A 24,766-nucleotide genomic window follows, 5' to 3' on the forward strand; every position below is an offset into this window, starting at 1 on the left:
ACCAGCAACAAAACTAAACTTCTGTTTCACCACACTGGCTAACAAGAAGTCTTAGAAGCAGTTTCCTTGGGCATTCCAGTTCTTATGTCCCCACCAAAAACACTGGATTTAGAGATGAGTGGTTCTTTACTACCAGTCTCATCAAATAAAAGCTTCTTTTGATCCCAAAGGACCCAGCCATACACCTAGGTCAATATTTCTTGGGTGCTAGCTGGTGAGTCTTGCCCACATGCTCAGGGTTTAGCTGATCGCCATATTTGGGGTCGGGAAGGAATTTTCCTCCAGGGCGGATTGGCAGAGGCCCTGGAGGTTTTTCGCCTTCCTCTGTAGCGTGGGGCATGGGTCGCTTGCTGGTGGATTCTCTGCAGCTTGAGGTCTTCAAATCACAATTTTGAGGATTTCAATAACTCAGTCATGGTTAGGGGTTGTTATAAATGTGTATAGGTAGGGTTTTGTGGCCTGCCTTGTGCAGGAGGTCAGACTAGATGATCATATTGGTCCCTTCTGACCTATGAGTCTATGAGCTTACCCAAAAATCACGCGGGTGCCAATCCTTTAGTATCTAAAATCTAAATGTTTATTCATAAAAAGAAAGTAAGGTGAGAGTTAAAATTGGTTAAAGGAATCAAATACATACAATAATTGCAAAGTTCTTGATTCAGGCTTGTAGCAGTGATGGAATGAACTGCTGGTTGAAGTCACATCTCTGTCTGCTTCCATATAGAAGGCACTCAGTCCATTGGTTAGAATGCTCCCATTAGTATAAATTCATATTCCAGAGGCTGCAGCAGGATAGAGGCAAAATGGAAGTGTTTCCAGGGCCTATTATAGCTTCTGCCTTGTGGAAGGAATCCCATTGTTATTACTGTGGAAAATTACAGCAACAAGATGGAGTTTGGAGTCGCATTGGCAAGTCACATGTCCATGCATTTCGCCTAGTCACAGCTGGAAATTTCATTGAGTTTCCCATGGTCCATTGTGAGTTAAATGTTCTTTCCATGGGCCACTTAATTTGAATAGTCCTTCCAAGATGTGCTGGCTAGCTACCTCATGGGTGTTACTCCAGGAGCAAACATTTGAAATCTAGGTATAGAGCGAATACTTATAACCTCAAAAACAAAAAGGATACACACATACAGATAGCATAATCATAACCAGCAAATCATAACCTTTTCTTGGATACCTCACTCGACAACTTTTGTACAAGATTTGCTGCAAATATATAATAGTGGTTGCAACAATGATCTATATCATCATATTTTAATCAGATAAGATATGGGAGGTAACAGTGCTGCTTTACCTGTCACTGGTGAGGCTTCAGTTGGAGTAGTGTCCAGTTGTGGGGCCACACTTGAGGGAAAAATGGGGACAGATTGGAGAGTCCAGAGGAGAGCAACAAGAATGATGAACAGTTTAGAAAACTTAGAACTGTGAGGAAAGATTTAAAAAACTGGGCATATTTAGTCTTGAGAAAAGAAGACTGGGGTGGGGGACTGATAAATCTTCAACTATGTTAAGGGCTGCTGTAAAGAGGCCAGGGATCAATTGTTCTCCATGTCCACTGACGGAGGGAGAAAAAGTAATGGGCTTAATCTGCAGCAGGGGAGATTTAGGTTAAAAACATTCCAACTATAAGGTAGTTAAGTTATAGAATAGGCTTCTAAGTAAGGCTGTGAAGTCCCCATTGTTGGAGGGCTTTAAGAACAGGTTGGATAAACACCTGTAAGGAATAGTCTAGTTATACTTGGCCCTGCCTCAGCACAGGGGTCTGGGCTTGATGACTTCTCGAGGTCCCTGTCAGTCCTGCATTTCTGATTGTCTAGTTGTGCCCTAAGTTCTTCGGAGCAGCAAAGAGAGATTCTCCCAGCATAAAAAACTAGAACTGAAACAGCCCTGAGGCTCCCACATTTCCCCTCCACTGTCCTGCAGGACAGTTTGGGGAAGGGAGAAACAGCAGTTCCTGGTGCAGAGCCAGCCTGGGCACAGGGATGCTCTCTCAGTAGAAGTACTCAGAGCAAAAACGGCAAGCATCAGAGGGGTAGCCGTGTTAGTCTGTATCTACAAAAACAATGAGGAGTCTGGTGGCAGTTTAAAGACTAACAGATTTATTTGGGCATAAGCTTTCATGGGTAAAAACCCCGCTTCTTCAGATGCATGGAGTGAAAATTACAGATACGGGCATAAATATGTATTGGCATGCCCAAATAAATTGGTTAGTCTTTAAGGTACAACCAGACTCCTTGTTGTTTTTTCAAAAACAGCAAGAGGAAAAGGGAAGAGGCTAATGGCTCTGTACATGTGATGTCATTAGATTTTGACTTTGCTAGTTTGCTTTTTGTTGTGACCGCCACATGCCCCTTTTCCTCACAGTCCCTCTGCTGCCATCTTTACTCTCCTGGAACCCCATGCTCCTTTCCATTCTGCCCTCTCCTTCCCCTCCTCTCAGCACTTCCTCCTCTTGTTTTTAACTCCCACTCTCTTGCTCCTGTTTTAACTCTTCCCCTTTTACCTTTAAATCACCCCATAATTTATTGACAAGAAACATCGCAAACATGACACAAAACCAGAAGATCAACATTTTTAGCTGCTTCCTTGATTGGTCTGCTTGTATCTCCATTTCTCCTACCTTCAGTCTTCAGGGACCATTTCTTACTATGCATATGCAATGGAATGTAACACAATGGAGTTCTGATCATGAGTGATCTCTCTAGATTCAACTGGAATGTAAATAAATAAATGTTGTGGCATGCTGTCCTTTCATTTAATGGACAATTTCTGGCTGAATTCTCACTTCTGAAGGCTGTTTCTTCTGTGTTTAGACTGTTACATTTGATAGGCGTTTATACAAGCTAAGCTCTCAGCAGGTTTGGAATATCTGGTTCTCTTATAGCCTTGGTTTAGCGTCCTTCTGAAAGGTTTGCTTAGCCTGTTTTAGTACTGATTTGCTTATTTGACTGATTGAAATATTGTGCACACTTTTTAAAATCCTAGCACTGAGTGTATTATTGGCCAGCCATTTGTTTGTGTTTATTCTGAACTGCAGATGTTTTTATGCTCCCTTTTTTACCCAAAAATCATGCATATTTCATTTGTGTTAGATACGTAGATTATTCTCATTCTCTGTATAAAAAATTTCATCTTTGGTTTTGTAATATATGGGCTATTATTAATTCCCTCTTATTTTAAGGACAGCCAAACTCAGACTACAGCCTAAAGTTTGTTTTTATTTTAATTTTTCAGATTGAAACTTTTTATTTACCATTAGTTGGATTGAGATCACAAGCTGCTAAAATGTTTTAGGCAACCAACAACTGTTGTTTGTGCACAGTAATTTATTTTAGAGCACATTTGTTAGTAGTGTACCTCCCCCCCCGACCCTTATATTAGGCAAAGCCATTAGCCTATGGTACAAATGAATAGGCTTAGACATCACATTTTTAAAAAGCCATTATTGAACTGTGGGACTGCAACAGCAAGTTAGAAAAATCATGACTGTTTTGTTTAATCTCTTGGATCTCATGCTCTGGATCCTTAATGGATTTTTCCAAATCCTCCTCCTCCTCCCTCCTCTCCTTCCAGGACTTAAAAATAAAATTTCCCATTTTTTGTTTGCCAAGTTCTTGCCCTGAAGTGTTTTAATTGACAGAGTTTTATTATGAAGTGTTTTTAACAGGAGGAGATCAGCCTATCGGAAGTGATGTTCATGGTCCTGGCTCTTGATAATGATTCTTTAAGCATTCCTTTTCCTGAAATAAATCAGGGTCTATACACCCTGCTACAGTTTCAAGTAACTGGACCTGTATGTCCCCAGCCTCTCTGCTGTGGTCCTCTCGAGACTTGCCAGCCAGACTACTGTCATCACCTGTCTCTGGTAGGGACCTTTGTACCACTCTTTTCTGACCCAGAGGTTTTTTAAGGCTGCACAGCTCCCTGCCTTAACCCCGTGACATTCACCAGAGGAGGCAATAGGACGCCAAAGTCTTTCCAGCCCTTCTACAAGGTTTGAGGGCCTCCTTGAAAAGAAGGCCCTGTCTGTTCGCTGGATCAGAAGGAAGGCCCTGATTAAGTTTAAATCTAGCCTGCCTATATCAATAGCCCTTTCTTTGTCTTTTAGTCTCTGGAATATCCAGTTTAAACAGTATATTCAAGCCTCCCCAGAAGGTGATACCTCTCAGATGGTGTTTACAACCTAAATGATTCACCTTCATTTCACCTCACTGGTTGTCGTTCCTGGAAGAGCTGTGATAACCCTCCCCACTGGAACTGAACACAATCCTCGGCCCACAATGATCGATGGATTTAAGATATTGTGTGGCACTGCAAAAGCTGTCATGACCACCATGTTTCTTTCCTTACTGGGTAAGCATCTTAGTAAAAATTAATGTACGTTAGTTGTTCTTTTTGTTTGGATACAAACCTCTAATTTCTCATTTTTCTTAGTCTGGCACCACTTCAGAGTGAACTGCAGAGTGATAAAGTACTTTCTTTTCAAAGTCTTTAAAAGTAAATATTCAACTGGTTGGCTTCAGTTAGTTCTCGGGGGGAAAAAGTATGTTTTCTATTTTTACTTCTCAGTTTATATGCTAATTCAGCAGTTAGAGGAAAAAGCTAATGTTCTTCTCCAGAAAGTCCTACAATGTCCTTTTAGTGACTACTATTAATACTCTTTGAATATTGTTCCTTTTTGCTTATAAGTTTCTATTAACAGCATAGAAGGAAGTAGCCATAGTAGTAAGGAAACTATTGAGTTGTTAAGGGGACATGGTTTGTTATCAAGTACTGAATGGTTGCTAGACCCTTCAATTTATTTGTTAATCCATGGTGGTAAATACTTGTTGGCCTAATTTTGTAAACTGATTGTAGAGTTGTAAAGTTTTGGTTTGAGATTTGTTAGCTCAGATTGATGAGGTATGATTTTTCTCCAAATATATAAAGATTAGTGAATTTAGTCAAAAGATGAAAGAAATATGTGCTGATATGGTAATTACATTTTAATGGTTTCTGCAACACTTTATCAAATGGAATTTAAATAAGCTTTCTTATTTTCAACACCCCCCCCTCATCTTGTTGACTGTACCATCTTAAGTCTCTTGGTCACTGGCTTGAATCCAAACCACGTAGTACAGGTTTAGTTGATGCACAAGCTTGCTCCATAACACAAGGTGGCTGGCAGAATGGTGTGGCTTAAATTAAATGAATTGGTGGTCTCAAACCAATTTCTAGTGAACAGTTGTTCAACTAATTGTCTCTCTTATTGGCATTCTTGGTGGAGATGCCCAGGATTGAATGTGTCTCATGAAACAAAACTGGGTCTTAATCAGAGGTGAGTATAGATGATCATAACACCATTTGCTTAATAGTGAGAGTGAAATTCCAGTGTTGATTACTATTTATACTTCATGTTTAATACAGAATTAAATTTGATTACCTTATGCTTACCTACACTTTTTTAAGAGGTAATCATTTAGTTTTTTTGAAACCGTTATGGAGTGTGGCAGTCTGCTGTTAAGCAAGTGCCATGTTCTGATGAAATCTAAAACTTTGTAAAACATACCTATAGTTTTTTCCTGTGTAACATTTCTGCAAATAGACCATCCACTGAAGGCTGGAGAACTTGCTGCTTTATGCAACTTGCATCATGCAACAAACTTCTCCTAACAAAAGAGCTCCATTCCCTAAGAGACTGGGTAACCCAACTAACCTCATGGTGATCACTTTGTTACATGGCATATGTAGAATTATGTGATTCAACTGGACTCATTCAGGATGACCTGTGTAACTTGTTCATAGGTTTTCTAATCAGGAAAATAAAAACCTTTTTCATTATCAGTATTTGTTCTCTCTTTCCATATATATTTATATGCAATAGCAAAGCACTTTGGGATCTCCCTTAGGGGAAACATATTAAATTTCTATGAGACTTGAGTAGTTATTGAGCACAGCTTTTTTTATCCTACTTTTTGCTTGAATTGAGAGACATTAAGCAACATTAAAATGCATCTTCTGTGCACTGTGATGGGGTGTGCACCCCACATAAGGCCTGAACAGGTTAAAAAGGACCAATTGTCCTTATAGGCTGCACCTGGAAGAGATCTAGGGATGGGTAAGGTTTAATTGATGATGAAACTCAGCTGGGGCAGGCTTAGCTTGTATAAAGGCAGGAAGTTGAGATCAAGAGGGGATTGCAAGTCTGCTTTGACATTTTTTAAAAAAAGAAAGAAACAGGAAGAAAAGAGGGAGTTATAAGTAGGAGGTCTGCAATCACTCCCTAGAGAGAAAGGGGTAGTAAGCTGGGGACAAGGAGGCGTTCTAGGGGGAAAGTAAGACCTGGGATCATGCCCTGGACTACAGAGTCTGGGAGCAGAGGAGACAGGGGCTGGTAAACCCAGAGGTAGGGCAGGAAATGAAATGAGGTAGGAAGGAGCTTAGAGAAACAGTAACAGTGTCTGAGATTGAGTAGACTAGGGCTGCAAGGCATAGGGTCTCTGGGCTGTAACTCGGAGTAGTGGGCAGGCCCAGGTTCCCCCTACCAGGCACTCGGAAAGTGGCACTGGACCTGGACTTGGAGTGGAAGAATGTCTGACATGGTTTGAGGACAGCTTGTCCAGTGGGCAGGGCCGGCTGCAGTGTGTTTGCCTCCCCAAACAGCGGAGGAAAAAAAAGTCGCGATCGGCGGCACTTCAGCGGCAGCTCTACAGCTCTACTGCACTGCTTCATTCTTCAGTGGCAATTCGGCAGCTGGTCCTTCCCTCTGAGAGGGACTGAGGTACCCGCCGCTGAAGAGTCATATGTGCCGCCCCTTACTGTTGGCTGCCCCAAGCACCTGCTTCCTGCGCTGGTGCCTGGAGCTGGCCCTGCCAGTGGGACTGTGACAAATTGGAAAGGGACAACTAACTAGTGACCTGACTGGAAGGTCAAGTCACAAAGAAGGAGCAGTCTGAATCTCAGAGAGTCTGTGGTGTGAGCTACCAATAGAAAGGGGTATCAGGCTGGGGGAGAGTTGATCCCCTGTTCCAGAGGTGCCCCCACTGGTAAGTGTACCCCATTACAGGCACACATGCTCCTATGATAGTAGATTTTGAGAAATGACTTCTGTGTCCTGGACTGTAATGAGTAGGAGCAGATTGTGATATATTTTAAAGGTATTTCAGTAATTCTGACTAGTCTGTGTTAGAAAGTGTCTTGAGCCAGCTTAATGTTCTTTTCTCAAACCAAATATTTTTACTATTATGGCCATCTTTGACTAATATGAAGAGCTAATATCTCTTTGGCATGTAAAAATATGGAATGCTGTTAAGATTGCATTATGCTTTGTAAATTATAAAACCTTCACTGGAGTCAGAGGAAGCAGAAGGAAATAACAAAAATGAGGGGGGTTCTGTGTTAAGTGCGGTCCAGCATTTAATTGTTTGATGTGCATGATCTCTCTTTGCTGTCATCTAAAGTGATTTTTGCGTTCAGTTTAACTAACATAATCATAAGTAACAGACTACATGAAGTATGATAGAGAATCATAAGCAAGCAGATTATATGGTGTATAACAGAGAAGTGTTAAACATTTTCGTTTTAAGGACACTGAATGTCATATATGAGAGTGATTTTTTTTTTTATCATCTTCATTTTGCAATCGTGCCACCTGGTGGTGTACTCTAGCAATAAAAGCTTGATAATCTTGAAAAATAATGTTTTGCTTGGTAGGAGAGATTAACAGTAGAATTCTGCATTGGATGATGATTAGATGCCTGCTTCTAGGAGTATGCAATGTTGTAGCAGTGTCGGTCTCAGGATATTAGAGAAAAAAGGTGGGTGATGTATCTTTTATTGGACCAACTTCTTTTGGTGATAAAAACGAGCTTTGTTGCTACACAGATCTCTTCCTCAGATCTGGGAAAGATACTTGGTGTCATCAGGAACATTTTGAGTACTTTCCCCAGGCCTGAGAAAGAGATCGGTGTATCTGCAAAGCTTGTTCTATGAGTGTGATTTCAGTGTGTTCTGCTCCAATTCCAGCAGTAGGTATTTTTGTAATTCTAAAAACAAAGCAGCAGTCAAAAGCTGCTAGCAAAAAAAAATACAGAGCTCTGAGAGTTTGGGAAAACTTGGCTGGTGTGCAAACTCCTAAAAAAATTTTTTTCTGAGCTTTAAAAAAAAGTTGTCAAAGTTGGAGCATGGCTAGATTTCCTTTAAAAAATGTATATAAAAAAAATAAAGCCATAATATTTTTGAGTTCTACTTAGGTTGGAGTTCTGAATCCTACTTCATTGTGTCCAGAGATAACATTTGTGTTAAAGGGATATTAGGCTAATGCCATCCTTTTCCATAAATACTGTAGACCCTGCCGTTCTCTGTCTTCTCCTCGGATCTCATAAAAATGAGAGAAGCTAATGTTTAGAAAGGTAATATGGTCTTTATAAAGAAGATTTGATCTTCAAAACCTTAATCCTCAGATAAACTTGAGAGATAGGTAAGTACATCTTATCCCCACGTTACAAATTACCAAATTACAGTGTTAAACTGGAGTTTTGGGTGAATACATAGGTATGACTTATGAGTAAGGACATTAGACAATTGCAATATCCCCATAGCAAGCATTACTAACCTAGCAAATTCAGAGCTAAGGTTCAAGTTAAGGAGATCCAAACATATTTGTCCCTGCCCGCAGGTATATGGGATCTTGGGGAGCAATTACCACACAGGTGGGGTGCCAATTTTGTCCCTGCCAGCAGGTATATGGGATCTTGGGGAGCAATTACCACACAGGTGGGGTGCCAATTAATTTCTTTATTAAAGAAAAAGGAAGTGGTGGGAATTTAACAATGAAATATGATGGGATGGGGTGTATAGGGTGTTTACAATAGACGATGGGGGGGTCTTCTTACTGAACAGTGTAGGGAGTTCTAACAGTGGGGTACGGTAAGTGGGGTTCAGCACAATGGGATACAGTACAGTCAATAAGGCAACTCAACTTTGTTTATAGGAACACTCTAGATCAGTGTGGAATGCAAAATGTACCAAAAGAAATGCAAGTAAATTGGTAGCTTCTATATAAAATGGGTCCAAGCAATCTCAGATAGAATGTTATAAGTGGTAATAGCTTTATACACAAGGACACATGGCATCAATGCAAATTACAAAATATATCATAAAATGTGGGAGGCTACCAATGGGGTGTTATACCACAAGTAAAAATGGTGAATTTACCAGTTGCAATGATTACAATTATGGGTGTAAGTGAATATTATGCACTGGTAATTCACATTTACATGTAACAGTATAAAGAAAATTATTGACTTAATTTGGTGAGGCTGTGATTAGCAGATAATCTACCGAGAGTGTACCTAAAGCTGGTTCAAAAACAGGAGTGGGTGAGGTATAATGATCAGGCAACTTGAATGAGAGATGAGTGCAGCATGCAAGCACGAGAGACTTCTGAACGCCTGCGGGCGTTGAAGCCCGAGCAGTCCTCAGGAGCCTGCCGGGCTGGACATACGGAGACAGAGCAGCTGGAGCGCATGAAAGGGAGTCTGGGAGCAGCAAGAGCGGGAGGCGCGCTGAACTATGCAGCGATGAGAAGGCATGTGGAGAATGGGGGAGACGGACTGAGGGAAGAACAGATTGCGCACGGAGAGCGACTTCAGTGGAAGTTGCGGAAGCAGCGGGGTGAAGGACAAACGGAGCACTGTGATGCGTATTTGGTAGGGGAGGTGCAGCGGAGAACGAGAGTACGAACACAGGGGATTACAGGGAGAGGCAGCAGAGAAGTAAAGAAGGGTCTAGAGGAGGTTTAAGCAAACAGCGTGACACCTCAAAAAAAAGGAAAGAAGTGCAAAGGTTTGGAAGTTACACAGGGGAGAAGCAGCAAGGGGTCTGGGAAGATCGGAGGGTGATGCAGATGCGGGGGGAAAAAGCCAGCAAAGAGTTGGAAGTTTGTGGAGAGTGCAGAATACGGAGGGAAAAAGCAGCAAACGGGTTAGAACGGGAGACACGGAGAAGTACACAGACGGGGAGATTTGAGCGGTGGGAAAAACAGACACGGGAAAAAGTTCAGGGAGAGATGGACTGCGGGGAAGATCGAATTAAAGCGAGCAAAAAAACCTTATCTATCATACATAACTTAATCAAATTATATAAAATGACAAGCAGCTTATACAAAGTAACAAAACGGGTACAGGAAGTACAACCAGGCAGATGGCTTTTGTAAATGCTATCTTAAGAGCGGAACAGTAGCAAGAATCACATCAAGCACTATAAGCACATTCAGTAGCACAAACAACACAAGACTATATGTGCGCAAGCGGCAGAACGAGCAGACGCTAAGACAGTGAAACTGTACAAGGTGCTGACAATCTTAGCAAACGTATGAGCTTATTAAACTAGAAAAAGCAAAAACGATGGTTGCACCTTGATGCTATGGTGAAGTGCACAGAGCAGAGTGTAGTTGTGCCTAGGGTACAGCTCCAAGGAAGCCAAGATGGTTGGCGTGTGAGCAGTGGATACAGCTGAATAGCAGTGAGCCCTGAAGCAAAGCCCACAGGAGCAGAGGTGTAGCGTGGGAAACTTATTTTAGCGGCAAAGGCCGCGGAGTTTAAGAGAGTTTTAAGACACAGACCAAGTTTAGCTTGGAGTCTGTGTGCTGGGGAAACAGGCCAGCAGCTAAAGTAATAAAAATAAAGTATAGCAAGTTTCACAGAGGGATTCTTACCAGTCCCCAAGGCAGCAGCAACATCAGAAGAAGCAGAGGGCTCGGTACGTCTCGATAATCAGGAGATCTCTCAGCAGCAATTCGTTCTTCATGGGTTTTTTTTTTTAAAAAAGGGGTACGCTCAAAATAAACGAGAGCGGAGAAGGACCCCCAGAACCCCTGGCTGATCAGACCAGGCAGCAATGCAGGAACCTTTCTGATGTTTGTTTCAAAAATGCCTGTTTTTAAAGGCTAACTCGGGCAGTTTCCCACCAGTAATCCTGATGGCTCCCTCTGTCACAGGAGGAGACCAGGGAAAAACTGCAGGTGAGCACAGAGACGTGCCTGGGCATAGTCATGACAATAGTGTGAGTTCACACCTCAGACTCAAAAGCACATGAGCCTATGACTCATGCCCAGGATCTCAAAAACACATTAGGTGCAGCTCTGGACATTGCCTACCCTACACCGAGTCCAGGTTTAACAAGTGATAACAGGACCACCCTTTGAACAGGGCAGTGGTCCCACTTAGCACGCAGCACAAGTGGCCATCCCTTTGAGAAGGGCAATGGCTCTTGGTAAACAACTTAAGGGGCCCTCCCTTTGAGAAGGGCAGTGGCCCTGGTAAACAACTTAACAGCCAGGGAGGGGCGGCCACAGGAGGAGAACAAAAACAAAATGGAGTATGGGGACAGCTGTAAGAAACAAAATGGAATAGGGGGATAGCTGTAACAGACAATATCAAGACATGTTTAAAAATTGTAAAGACTTAAAAAACAACAACAAAAAAACACAACCAGAATAAGCTGCTTTACAGTTAGACTTAAGTAGCTCAATCTATTTGGTTTATCCAGGAGACTGGTAAGAGGTGATTTAATCATAGTCTACAAATACCCAGAGGGGAAGAAGATTTCTGATAGCAGAGGTCTGTTTCTGTGTACTAACACAAAAACATAACAAGATCCCATGGCTTGAATCTGACACTAGACAAATTCAAATTTAACAGTGAGGGCAACTAAACTTTGCAACAATTTCCCAAGTGATGTGCTGGATTATTTCTCATTGAATATCTTTGAATTATGATTGGATGCCTTTCTGAAGGCTATCCTCTAGCTCATCCAGAAGTGATAGGCTTGATGCAGAAAGCACCGGCTGAAATTCTTTGGCCTGTACTGTGAAGAAATCAGACTAGATCAGAATTGTTACTGCTAGCCTCAAAATCTGAGTAGTTTGTTAGCTTTTTTTTTTATGGTCTGATACTCAAACTGTAATGCATGTGCATGCAGAATGTTCGTGTTTAGGAGGATCATGATCCTCTGCAGAAATGCCACCTTATGATGTCAACAAGTCTTCCTCCCAAGTTTCTGTTATGGAGCAAGCTTGTGCTTCAAAATGTTATGGCACTTATGGTACATGACAGTTGTCACATCAAGTCAAGACATCCCAGTTGCTCAGGTCTGAGCTTCTGTGTTATGTGCAGCGAAGCCCACAAGAATTCTCTGCCCAAGTCTGAGGCGGTGATCTTCAGCTCTAGCTAGCTGCACACGTCTGTCAGGGCTTGTCTACACTGATAGCGCTGCAGCTGCTGTAGCACTTAGTGAAAACACTATCTACACTGACAGGAGAGCCTCTTCTGTTGGTGTAGGTATTCCCCTTGTCTGAGAGGCAATAGCTATTTCAACGGGAGAAGCCCTGTGTTGATACAGTGCTGTCTATGCTGCAGGCTAGTTTGGTAAGACTATTGTCACTCAGGGCTGTGGATTTTTCACACCTGAGTGATATAGTTATACCGATGTTAGTTGGCAGTGTTGATCAGGGATGAGAGAACTTTTTGGCCCGAGGGCCGTGTCTGGGAATGGAAATTGTATGGCGGGCCATGAATGCTCATGGTTTATGGCCAATGGGAGCTGTGGGGGCGGTGCTTGGGGCAGGGGCAGCGTGTGGAGCCCCCTGGCTGCCCCTATACATAAGAGCCAGAGGGGGACATGCCGCTGCTTCTGGGACGTAGAGGGCCAGATTAAAACATTGGAAGGACTGGATGTGGGCCCTCGGTCCGTACTTTGCCCATCCCTGGTGTAGACTAAGCCTCAGCTACCCAGAGGATTCAGGGGCCTGGGGTCTTCGGCGACGGATCCCTCTTTAGTGGTAATTTGGCAGTGGGAGGTCCTTCAGCCCCGGAGCAGAAGGACCCCCCCCCCCGCCGCCAAATTGCTGCTGAAGACTCAGAGCAGAAGAAGCTCCAGGGGCCCCGAAAAACTCTCGTGGGGCAGGGCCTGGGGCAAATTGCCCCACTCCCCCCCCCGAGCAGCCCTGCAGCCACCTCAGTAGATGCAACCTGTGGTTCCTTATGGCAATGGGGCAGCACCTTTCTGCAGCTCCCTTTCAGTCTCCAGTGGGATCTAAGCAGCAAGTACAGAAGTTAACATGATTCCATGCACCATGACCATTGCGGTCTGCTTTGCTTGCTCTTTATCTTCTCTTTCCCACCCATTCCCTGGTTTAAGACCCATACCTCTTATACTGCTAGCCTTCCTTCCTCAACTTCACCGTTAATATTCTGTATTTATCCTGTGAGTACTGAATATGAATAATGTTGCATAGCTTCACAGTGTGGACCTGCTTTGTGGTTTGAATTGTTAAAGGTATACACTTGTATTTTTCAATTAAAAAAATCCCAAAACAACAAATTGCAGTCACATTGGCCCCGAAAGAAACGTATGTAGGCGATGCATACTGTTTGTTAAAATATGATCGGTCTGGTGATATTAAGGCTGCAGTGTTCTAAGCCACTGGTATGAATCTTTATGGCCACAGGTTTAGAAACTTTTCAGCCACATAACTAAATAATATGTAACAGTTTATGCCACTGGATATTTATTCTCAGCTCCACAGGAGTATCCAACAAATGGAAGTTTTTGTTTGCTTGCCCTATTACTTTGCTTAATCTTTTAGGGTTCGTCATCACTAATGTTGTTTCCTCCCCCTCCCCTCGTTTCTCTCTTTCTTTACAGTTTTGAAGCCAAGATTGATTAACTAGACTAGAAAGAAGCAGCTGGTGGTGTGATTTGCGTCCTTGTTTATGAAGCATTCATTCATTTTTATAAGAAGAAGCCAATACTGTGAGTTTTTGTTTGATGTTCACAATTTCATTGTGGGATACTATAATGTTTTAACTAAAATCCCTGGGGAGTCCAATTAATCTTGGTAAATCAAATCTTGATTGACAGCTTAGTGAAATCAGTCAAGCAAATGAGTGGTTTATTCTCTTTACCATGCCACAGATCAGCACATCCCTCCATTTAACACCACCACAGTGGTCCATGGTATTTAAGGAGAAACTTACTGGTTCTAGAGAATTAATCTTCTTTCTTTTTATATTTTAAAAGGTAGATACAAAAAAGGAAGATTGAAAAGGAATTCTAAAACCAGTGTTGTTGTTGGGTTATATAAAATATGAGATTAGCAACTATGGCAGATGGACTACATTGGTAATGAATTACATAATGGCCAATGCTGAAGAATTCAGGGCAGGAAATGTAAAGTGAAGTGAATGCATGAAGATATTGCAATACTACTAAATGGCACCTTCACAAATAACCAGTAGAGCTCTAGCTTCCTGCTATTTTGTATTTCACCATCAGGGTTTTAGACCATTTTCATTGCTTTCTCATATGTGTCATCTAGTGGTTGGACAATGGTGTTATAGATGCTCTTCTGTCTTGAGGAAGTATTTCTTCAGACAGTGCACAGTCAACTTGTGGAACTCTTTGCCAGAGGATGTTGTGAAGGCCAAGACTATAACAGAGTTCAAAAAAGAACTAGATAAATTCATGGAGGTTAGGTCCATCAGTGGCTATTAGCCAAGATGGACAGGGATGGTGTCCCTAGCCTCTGTTTGCCAGAAGCTGGGAATGTGCGATGGGGTAGATGAGTGGTGGTGATTACCTGTTCTGTTCATTCCCTCTGGGGCACCTGACATTGGCCGCTGTCAGAAAACAGGATACTGGGCTAGATGGACCTTTGGTCTGACCCAGTATGGCTGTTCTTGTGTCCTTATGAGGCTTTCTGTTCATAGCTACTCTAACCCTGCAGTGGTCTCTCACCTTCTGTAACTCTGCTCTCTGGCAGGGCCACGAGTTGTCCACCCTTTTCGGGGTATGTAGAGTCCAACAATAATCAGTTTTACTGCCCAGCAAGGGGCTTCAGGTTTTTCCCAGCCAAAGTCTGAGAGGTGAGACTTTCTGGGATATGGGGTCTTCCTAATCTTGAGTCCCTGATTAACTTTTTGCTTCCAGCCCCATTGGGGGTTGGTAGGGGAACTCAGCCCACCGTCTCCAACAGGTTCTGATTCAGAGTCCAAAGGTAGGTGGCTGAGCCCTGCACCTTGTTGTCTGATGTGGCTGGAAGGAAGTAATGCAGTGAGGCAGCCTTCCCAGGCAAATGAGTAAGGCAAAGACATGTCAACAAAATAAACCAAAGGAGTCTCCGACCTTGCCAATGTTCACAGTCCTTTTTCCTCAGTAGGTCAGGTTAGACCATCAAAAGTCAGGGGCCCCACAGCTGTAGGTCTGCTCACTTCCCTGGGCTGCCTCCAACAAGTGTGCTACTCAGTCTGTTTCTCTTTAACCACCCCTCCAGCTTGTGCGCACATTGCAGGTGTGGGGCCAGTGCTGTTTGGGCCCAGAGCAGCTCCTTAACTCTTTCTTCAGTGTGGGGTTAGTACACCCCCATCACAATGTATTGCAACAGCATTAATTGGACTGTTTTTAATGTGCCCTTGTTAGGTGTATGTAATTTTGTGTTTTATTATATATCTTTAACAGCATGGATAATAGTACATAAGATGAAAAAAATTAAGAAAAATATCAAATAGAAAATATTACATCCATGCAATGTGACCACATTAACGTTACTACGAATGCCTTAACTTTTGTTTTCTCTGTTTTTTTGTAATTTTTTTTTTAAACTATGGAACCTTAAACATACATATAAACATGGCAGCACTAAACTTTTGGTCCAGGGTAATGTTTTTCTGTTCCTAAAGTTGGCCATTATGAATTATTATGCAAAAGTAAACTTAGTGGTCACCATCAAAAAAAACCATACTTGATAATTTTGCCTTAGATAAATAGGTAAGTATACACAGTATTTTCACTATTACCTACATTTCTCTACAATAACTAAAGAGAATACCTAGAACATGCAAATACCAGTTTAAAGTTATGTAGTTAGTGTATGAAAAACCAAGGGTAAACAGTATATTGTCAAACATATATTTTCTGTAATATGGGTATTCACCACTTAATATCATTTACTTTCAATAGGAGGTACTGCTGTGAATGTTTCCAGATGGATTTAGAATTATTTGATGAATGAATTTCTGGTCTTGCCGCTTTTCACAGATGCATGTAAAAATTCATTTTAATCTAAACTTTACATACCTTAATCATTGTCTATATTTTTATCAGTTTAAATCAGGAGAAAAAATGTGGTCATGAAGAGTATGCTAGTAACTTTATTATTATTTAATAAGTGCAGCGTTTTAAACATTAGTACTAATTGACATAATCGCTCTTTCTCCACAATAGTCTATCAGTATTGCTTTAATGAAGGGTTTTAATGGGTACTATAAAGGGTAAGGAGTAAAAATTGCCAGTTCTCAATAATATTTAAGGAGTCAGCCATTTAAATGCCTGTCCACAGGAGATTAAAAGACTTAAATAAGAAATCTGTTGCTACTGAAAGAATTCTTTTTGTAATTTAGTTATGAAAATGGAGCCATAATTTTTAAAATAATTCAACTCATTCAACATTTTTGTAAAGGAACATGGATGAGTTTGAAATGTTATCACATAAACAAAGTTTTGTGTGTTTCTCATGATACTACACAATATTGAGGCTCTCATTTTTAGGGAAGTTCATTAAGATGTAGTAGGCTAATGCCCCAACTACGTCTGGATTCTATAGACTTCCACCCCGTGTCTCTCTCTCTTTCTCTCATACCTGACTGCAGAACTGAAACTTGCATTTATATCAAGGTTAATTCTTCCTCATCAAGGTCACTGAGGGTAATGTACTGTAATTGTTGTTCTTTTCCAAAGTGCCTCATCCATGAAATTCAAGGAATTTCACTTTGTCACTCTTCTTGCTCTTCGTGTAAGCCGTTAAGGGAGAGATGAGGAGACACTTGGACTGGAGTCTCCTCTTTGTAGAATCTAGACTGCAGTGTCTAATTACACAAGCCTCTTGCTAAAAAGCTGTAACTGAGTCCAGAGAAACCAGAGGGACAATCATTGGTATTGGGAAGCATTTGAAGAAATTGGTGGAGGATGTATCTGCATCGATAACTGAGTGTTCTCCTGCCTTTGACTGGACTATTTTTTGGACTCAAGTCCTAGTTGACCCATTGGTGCTCTGAGCGCCTTCTGTTGTGTGCAGCTTTCAAAGAGGCAGTAGCCATTTTCCTCTAATTTGGATTTTGCAACAATCTTCCATGTCTTTTTCACCTCCAGGTCGAATTGCACTCTACATGGGGCTATCACTGAAGTTCACCTGAAAGCTCAGGCTGGTGCAGGATGCCTGCAGCTAATGCTGATTGCCCTTGACTCTGGAAGCTGACACTTTATTTTTAGTTTTCACATATTTTCTTAGTTATTTTCTCTTGACACACAATGTATTGATATCAGAGGGGTAGCCGTGTTAGTCTGGATCTGTAAAAACAGCAGAGAATCCTGTGGCACCTTATAGACTAACAGACGTTTTGGAGCGTGAGCTTTCGTGGGTGAATACCCACTTCGTCAGACGCAGGGTATTGATGATACCCATTACAGTAGCACTTAGCGGCCCCGATCATGATCAGGAACCCGTTGTGCTAGGTGCTGAACATACATCTAGTAAGACCAGGTCTACACTAGGGGTTCTTATACCGTCCAGTACACTATTTTAGTAAAGCAATCTTAGTGTGGATATACCCTATACCAGGAAAACTGTCCTCCTTGTCAACATAGTTTATTCCAGCCGACCCAAGCAAAACAAGCTAAGTCAGCAGAAATACAGTTTTGCAAGTATAATTGTGTATACAGTAGAGGCCTTTGCAGCACGAATATGTCAACTACAAATCACACCGTTGACATGGCTATGGTGACAGAATTTTGTAGTGTAGACCTGGCTTAAGAGACAGTCTCTGCCTACTTTTCATCTACTTGTTTTGTGTTGTCTTTTGTTAATTTAAATTTCTGTGGTGATTGGCACTCTAAAATATATAAAGATGGAGTCTCTCCAATGTTTGGCAGGGAAGAAGAAGATGTGCTAGCCAGACAATTTTCATGGGTCAGGTGCAAATATGGGAACAATTATTCAGATGAGTTATGGACAATGTAGCTGCCTCTGTGCATGCAGTTATTTGATTTGCCATCCTGGTCCTTGCATATGCAAATTAGGAATCCAAATATACACATCTGCATTTTGAACAGCTGCATCTGAAAATCAGGTGTGTGGGTTTTCTTCTACTTCACTGGTATCAAAGGTAACTTTTATTTTCAAATCATATAAAAATAATTATTTAAATAATCTTTCAAATCAGTTTTATTTGTAGTAGGTCAAGAGGTTGTTTAATACTATCCTATTGTTAGGTTTAAAGAGACAATAATGGTAGGTGTGAAGATGTGTAATATTAGAGCGAGGTATTACTTATTTCATCAGTAAATCTTAAATCACTTTAAAAAAGAGCTCAATATTGTTGTCCCCATTTTACAGATGAGAGGGGAGAGACTGAGGCATAGAGTGGCAAATGGAGTTTCCCAAGGTTACCTAGCCCGCCACTGACAGAGTTGGTAATAGAACTCAAGTCTCCTGGGTCCAGTTCAATGCTCTATCCGCTATGTCACACAATGTGATGATGCTTTTTGGCTATATAATACAATGCCATTCACTGTAATGTTTCCTTAAAAATTGCTGTGTGATATTCTGACTGTGTACATATTGCTTTTTAGACATAGTCTCTTTAGACAAGTTCTTTCATGCATTTAGTTATACTTCACCAATATGCTACCTTCAAAGGGTATCATATCAAACTGATGTGGTCTGTGACTAATTTTAAAAAGGCCTATTCCCCCTGGTTCTGTCTGGTGCTGTGGTGTAGGTTGGTATTCTTCACCATGTTTTACTCCCTAATAGATTTTAAAAATGACAAAAGCACATTCTTTTTTTTTTTTTTTGAGTCCTGAAGATGGGGCATGTTTCTGGGTTCCTTTTATAATAGATCAAAAGAGTGTTAATGTATCCCCTGCTGTATTTCTTACACAAACATATGTACAATATTTAGAATTACCCTTGTTCAGTGTGCTGTTCGTGTCACTCAAACACTGATTTTTTTGTGTGTGAATGAAGCGTGAAATTAATATATATGCGTCCGAAGAAGTGAGCTGTAGCTCACAGAACTCATGCTGAAATAAATTTGTTAGTCTCTAACGTGCCACAAGTACTCCTTTTTTTTTTTTTTTTTTTTTTTTGCGGATACAGACTAACACAGCTGCTACTCTGAAACCTGTTAATATATAAGCTGATTATTTTCCAAAAGGTTACAAGATGTTGCCATGATGTTTTAACGTTTTTTCTCTGCCTTCTTAGCAGTCTTGTTTATTATTTAACATATACTAGCCATTGAAAATGACACTGAGATTACCATGAAGACAGATGTTTGTGTTTTGTTTTTTTCTTTGTCATACTATATAAGCATAGTGTTTTTCCTCTGACTGGAGTGCCTGGGCTCAACATGGTCCCTTGATGGTGCTCACAAGTGGAGCAAGGTTCAGAAGGTCTAGTAATTAGATGAGACACCAATGAAAATCCTGATTATCATGGAGAGTGAGGCTGGTGACTGAGTGACTGGTGTTATTGTCTCTAACATACTAGATATTCAGTGATCACTGTTCTGATGAATGAGTTGTGAAACTTGGATCCTGGGACTTTACGGTTGTTAAAGATTCTGTAGTGTTTTTAATAGAACAGGGTGCAAGTTAAACTTTTCTTTTTAAAATCCATTTTAATAACTTATTACCAATTTTATTTATTTTGAGTCTCTTCTCTCCTTTTATTAGATTTGCTGTAAAATGCTCTGATTATATGGAAATAATTGCAATTGTGGTATAATGTCTTGTAACATTGTGCTTTTGAGCGAGGGGCGGTGACTTGAATTTTCGTTCCCTCCTTATGTTTGTATCTGAAGTACCATGATTGTTACTAAAGAAAGCTGTTTGAAAATGACAAGAGGGGCAGTTACCCAAGCTGGAATTTGGCCCAGGGATTAATTACAGTGGGACAGATGTCAAGAGGCTCTTACATAGGAACTCAGGGGAGCACAAGAGGTTTTTTCTCACCCCTCTCCCCACATAACCATGCAAGTTTCTCTCACAGTAGTAGTTGCTTCTGGGGGTGCAAGGCCTATTGACCTTTAGTCCCCTGGGGAGAAAGACCCCAGAAATTCTGCCCCACCATCCCTTTTGCACTGGCCCTCTGCCACACCAGGGCAGAGCAGTCTGGTGATATATACACAGACCTGAGGTGCAATCTTGGTAGCGCTCCTCCTGTCGTGTTTGTCTGTACGCAGCCCCTTCCATAGACTTGTACTCTAAATACCACAATCTAGCTCTCTGTTTTCCTTTCCTAAGCTGGTCCCCTAGTGAGTGTTCTGCACTACTTGCGCTTTAAACTGTAGAGTTTGCACTATTGAATGCTTGCTGTGTTCTACCTCCATGGGTGAAGGTGCTTCAGTGGTAAGCAAAGAGATGCTCAGCTTTGTGCATCATGCAGCCTGTTACTTAAGCTTAAAGTGTTTTGGAGTTTTATTTGAATGGAAAGTGTTTATAAAAATGCAATTCTATGATTCTTGTTCATCTAATTTTCACGATAGAGTTCTAGTGACTTTTCTAAGCAACTTTTTTTGGTGCTTCCACTTCTTTGGCTTAATCCTTAATCTTCATGTTAATTTCCCCTTCTTTCTTTAAAACCACCAAACTTTTGTGATCCACACTCTCATTTCCTCCTACAGTAAAGTGTATTTTCTTGCCATTAGTCTGCTTTTCTTTTTCCCCTCAGTTGGCAAGTTGTTCCATATCAGATTAGTCTCCTCTGTCTTGGCCTGCAGGACCCAGTTCAGCAGATATATCTGAAAGGTGCCAGAGCTACTTATCCTAGTTCAGCACTATTTCCAAGGAGGGTCTTTGTGTGCAACTCATCATGGCTTAGTTTAAATGGCACAGCACTGGTACCCACGATGTGATATCTTGAATCTCAGCTCACTATGGCCTGGTTTAAATTGGGTCAGGCTTTAAAGAAAGCTAGCTTTTTACTCTAGAATTTCTGGGCAGGTGTCAACAAAACCTACAGCATTCCAGATATTTCTGGGGGGAGCTGCTATCATTCCCAATAGGCAACCTTCTTCAAACTGAAAGTCAAAAGGGGATCTTTACTCATTTAAGACCTTAAATAAATCTGTGAAGTCTGCTACTGACTTTGCAAAATCTAAAAATCAGGCTTGCTGCTCTCCATGAAGGGGACTTTTCCATCTCTAGATAAAGGGGAAACTTATAAAAAAGAGAGCTATCCAGTGCCTCATCTGGAGCGGAAAATACAGGAGCAGGTATAAATGCTGATGGTGTCCAGTTAGCAAATTAATTCCAATTCTTCAGTTTCACATTGGAGTCTGTTTTTGAAGTTTTTTGTGGGTCGTTACAAAACCTAAACCTAATTTCTCCCCTACTGTTACTCACACTTTCTTGTCAACTGTTTGAAATGGTTATTTTTCCTCCCATAGTATTCTGCTGTTAATTGAATTGTCTTGTTAGACTGACCTCACACTTGGTAAGGCAACTCCCATCTTTTCATATATTTATACCTGCTCCTGTATTTTCTACTCCATGCATCTGATGAAGTGGATTCTAGCCCACGAAAGCTTATGCCCAAACAAATTTGTTAGTCTCTAAGGTACCACAAGGACTCCTCGTTGTTTTTGCTGATACAGGCTAACACGGTTACCACTCTGAAACCTGTCATCTCTAGTAGATAGATTCTTCTCTTCACTGCCATTATCTAGAAAACTGATTAAAAGCACAGGAATATAAGACAGAGTGAAAGGAAAAACCGTGTGTGTGTGAGGTTTTTACACTGCAGTGAATTTTCGACATCATTAAGTGCATTGGCTTTTAAAAAGGGAAGAAGGAAAAAAAGAAATATAGTTTTGTTCCTTTGTAATCATTTCCAGCCAAGCAACTGGCACAAGCCATGTACTGAAGATGAAGTGGTAGCCCACATAGAACTGCTGATGTCTGGCACACAGGTACTTCATCTGGGATTTGCCACAGAGCCAGCCGGAAAACTGTTTGTTGGGAAGAGTCGCCTAAAAGTGTTAAATGGAAAAAGAAAAAAGGAGATTATTCCACATACTCTGAATTAATGTACTTATTTTTGCTTTCTCTAGTCAGACCTATTCTCTGAGGTTAAATTAGAATGGTAGATGCATAAAGTGATTGGAAATAATTCCAAATTGTTCTTTTAAACTGGTGGCAATAAACAAGATTTTCCTACTTATAAAACCACATTCACCAGCAGCACTGGACATGTACATTAAGTATGAAATGGATGGCAGGCAAGTGAATGAAAACAGAAATAGGAAACTATAGCTCACAATTAATGCAAATCATCTTCCTTCTCCAGTTTACCAGGTTCTCGATTTTATACACATTCCCCTTTATCTGCCTGACCATCATTCTTCACGTATTCATTCCAGTTTTCTTATCTTGTGTGCCTGCCCACCTCCAGAGATGGGTGTGACTCGACTTGTTCTCTGTCAGTGGGAATTCTTTACACTGCCACCATCCCTCTGGAAGATAGCATTCTGTCATGCTGGAGACGTGTGATTCACCACTGTAAATACTTCTGCTGTCAATCCAGCTTGAGATATTGTACTGAAATGGAAATGAAATCTGTGCCCAGTGGGCCCAGACCTAACTTCCAGCAGCAAAACTATATTTCTTCTTTCTTCGCCTATGTTCTGCTAAGACTACATAAATTTCGACCTGTCAATGCACTTTATGATGTTATAAGGTGAAAATAAAACATACACTCTGATGTGACCAAAATGAATGAGATTATAGCTGGTGGTAAATCTTGGGCAGTTCTCTACATATGCAATCCCCCAAATCCCCAAAACAGCCATCCTGAAAACTAACAAATGCAAATATAGGAACTGATCCAAAGCCCACTGAAGTCAGTGCAAAGATTCCTGTTGACTTCAGTGAGCTTTGGGTTAGGCACATAGTTTAAAATGTATAGGGAGGAAGTGTTTTGTAGTGGAACTAAATGTCAGGATTTGGGGGTTTTCTTCTAACTTTTGCAAATCTTTCTTTTTCCATTTACAAATAACACAAATAGACTTTATCCCAGAACCAGCATTGCATGTAATTTACCTAGCCGAGGCTGAGTTTAGGTTTTGTGTTTAGTGCGATTGTGTGTACTACAGCAGTGCTGAAGGACAACAACATGCTAGCTGTGTAAATATATTGCCAAATGGTTTGTAGGCATTATGACATCAGGTGGGTTTTGGGGAGGACATAGTATTGCGTTTGTGGGTTATTACAGGGAACCACTTCTATTGACATGGAGAAAGCATAATGGTGCTTGACCAAAAGTTTGACAAGTGGACAGTCCAGGGCAGCATAATTGGTAAAGCAGAGGCAGGAGGCTTCATCCCTGTATTAGAGATAACTGATAGAGTAGGAAGAGACCATGAAGAATGAAAAGAGAGGAGTGATGTAATCCAAGTGATGAGCCAGAAGATAAGTTTTGGAGCAATGTTTTGATTACACTTAAGGAATGTGATTTTTTTTTTTTTGCCAGACAGAAGAAGATTGCAGTAGTTAGGACATGAGAATCTAAGCTCTTCCACACTTAGTTTTTCAAGAGTTTCATGTTTCTATTTGTCACTCTATAAATTTTTCAAAGTTGAAAAAGTTATGGGAAAAAATGACTGACCAACAAAAGGAAACATTTCAAAAAGAAAAAATGAAAGAAAAAGCTCCACTGAACTTAAAAGTAATTAATTTGATAGCAATTACTGGTAAAAGAAAGAGGGAGAAAAACTCACACCCCAGAGTTCTGAACATTCAAAAAAATAGTAAATTTTTAAAAAAATCATTCCATGTTTGAAACCTGCATAATAGAAACAATTTTGAAAATTTCAAAAAAGTTGGAAAAAGTTTCTATTTTTTAGCAGTTTTAACATGTATTGACTTTTCAGATATTCAACATAAGGTATAAATAAAATGAGGTATTCCTTATTGATCCACAGAGAAAGTAAATGGAGTGTTGTGTAATAAGTGCTTTTTATTCTAAGACTCAGCTATAACCTTATGGAGAAAGTTAGCAAGTCCAAAAGTCTGTGATGCATAAGACCAATTCCAGTTGCTCACCAGCACCACTAGTGTGAAATATTATACCCTTCTTTTTGGAAAGACTTCAGCTATTTTACCCTCAAGGCCTAATTTAATTTCTCTGATGTTATTCCTGTGACTTTTGATTATTGTGGTGTTAAGCTTTGTTTTTCCTAAACTTTTGAACCAACAAGGTTTCCATTAACATCTCCACCCAGATTTGACTAAAAAGTTAGTTGGCAATATAAAGTAATCAAGCAAGGAGATGGATATACAAAATTTATCCATCATTTAAATTATCCTTGCCTCAAACACCTCCATTAGTGTGTTTATAGATTTTTATCAGTATCTTATTTTTGATCTTCTTGTGTTGACAGTCTCTGGAGTCTATAAGCAATTGTTGGCTCCTCTAGAGTAATTGGTTCTTAGTAAGGCATGTTATTTTAATCATACACATGTCCTCTCTAACTATGACTTTTGCATAATATGGATAGAAAAGTGTTGGTCTGTAGCAATCTCATCTAGCTTTTTAAAAGGGAAACCAGAAGTCATTCATTAGCAGGAGCCTGACATTTGGATTTATTTGTAAAGAGCACCATTTAAAAATATTCTAAACATCCATGAGGAAAAAAAAAAAGAAAGGTGGATAATAGTGCTG

At 40.6% G+C, this 24,766-nt stretch overlaps 1 protein-coding gene across 1 annotated transcript in view; it reads left to right on the forward strand.

Moving 5' to 3' along the window:
• Positions 1-24,766, forward strand: part of ATP2B2 (ATPase plasma membrane Ca2+ transporting 2) — a 633,448-nt gene that overhangs the window by 99,000 nt on the left and 509,682 nt on the right. The window contains exon 3 of the mRNA XM_075073411.1: positions 13,693-13,800. The gene's annotated coding sequence lies outside the window, so the exon portion shown is untranslated. The remainder of the gene's footprint in view (positions 1-13,692; positions 13,801-24,766) is intronic.

The sequence above is a fragment of the Chelonoidis abingdonii genome, chromosome 17 (genome assembly GCF_003597395.2).
Source record: "Chelonoidis abingdonii isolate Lonesome George chromosome 17, CheloAbing_2.0, whole genome shotgun sequence".
Taxonomy (NCBI): Eukaryota; Metazoa; Chordata; order Testudines; family Testudinidae; genus Chelonoidis; species Chelonoidis abingdonii.